General features: G+C 36.9%; 1 protein-coding gene across 1 annotated transcript in view; it reads left to right on the top strand.

The window, feature by feature from the left end:
• The window catches only part of LOC101860598 (multidrug resistance-associated protein 5), a gene marked incomplete in the record, with an annotated part of 52,588 nt that overhangs the window by 39,178 nt on the left and 12,166 nt on the right, over positions 1-1,244 (top strand).

Here is a 1,244-nt window from a genome sequence, read left to right as displayed (position 1 = left end):
TGTGTGTGTGTGTTTAAATTGTTTGAAGTACGAGAGTTCTACTTTGAGACTTTGAGATAATTCTCTCTTCTGGCTCTGTTGGGGTTCGAGGTCTCCTTCCTAGTAATAGATAGCATTTGTATAGCGCATATCCCCACTCATCAGCAGGGAGAATCCATCACCAACCAGCTTGAACTCGAATCGAACAACAGAAGACATTTTAAAAACATTCTCTTATAATATATTTGCAGTTTTACAGTAGATAATGCGCTATCCAGTTGTTCCCAAGCGAGGGTATGGGGACTTAATGAGGCAGACAGTGATTGTCGTTTTGTCGTTTTTGTTTGTTTGTTGTTGTTTTTTATATTTTTGTTTCTACTTTTAAAATGTTTTTTTTTACTGGTTTGAGGCTCAGGTATCGAGTTTTGGAAGTATACACTATGTATGTCTGTTAAAGTACTCTTCTTTCGATTCCCTGTAATAATAAGAACTGAAAAGTCCTTATTATCAAAACAGGGCCATAAAAGAAGCCTGTGTCCTTGATAGGGTATGGACTCTAATCGAACAAAGCAGCATTATTCAGATAGCACTAAAATATATGTGGGGCAGCGTGGTGGAATCAGGCTCTCGTCAAAATAATCAAAAAGAAGAAACTTGCATTTTTCCGCAGGTTTGTGAATTTTTATCAAATTTTTGTTTTTTGGCTCAACACTTTTCATGCCCATTAAAAAACTCATTTCTGAGTGGGTTTCTCTTAAAAACGTTGATTAAAGGCACAAAAAATGTAAATTTTAATTCACCGCGGACTCTAAAGTTAAGGAAATAAAAAATCTTTGGAGGCCATTTTCTCACTAATTTTACCTCTGAAAACAGATGGCCCCCACCTCCTTCCTTCGTAAATATCTTGACTTGTATTCAAGATAAATGGATGTTTTTTCATCCAAATAAAGACAAGTAAACAAGCTTTAAGATGATACCAATAACTCTACATGCCCAAAAATTGATGAGAGCCTGATTCCACCTCGCTGCCTCACATATACGTTTTTGGACAGCTTCCCATTATTTCAGCTTCTGCTCGCTTTCCTTATTGTATGTGACTTACTTTCTCTTAGATGTTGCTTTGTAACACATCGCTAGCCTGGGGAAGAAAGATTATTTTTATGCTGACGAGGGAGACCAAATTCTAACTTTCTCTTCACGGAGATTATTATAAGCTGTAAGTGTGGATTCGAATTGAGCATGAGTGATGGGTCTTTTGGATTGGG

Source organism: Aplysia californica, unplaced genomic scaffold, assembly GCF_000002075.1.
Source record: "Aplysia californica isolate F4 #8 unplaced genomic scaffold, AplCal3.0 scaffold00554, whole genome shotgun sequence".
In the NCBI taxonomy this organism is placed as follows: domain Eukaryota; kingdom Metazoa; phylum Mollusca; class Gastropoda; order Aplysiida; family Aplysiidae; genus Aplysia; species Aplysia californica.
This window is presented reverse-complemented; position numbering and strand designations above follow the sequence as displayed.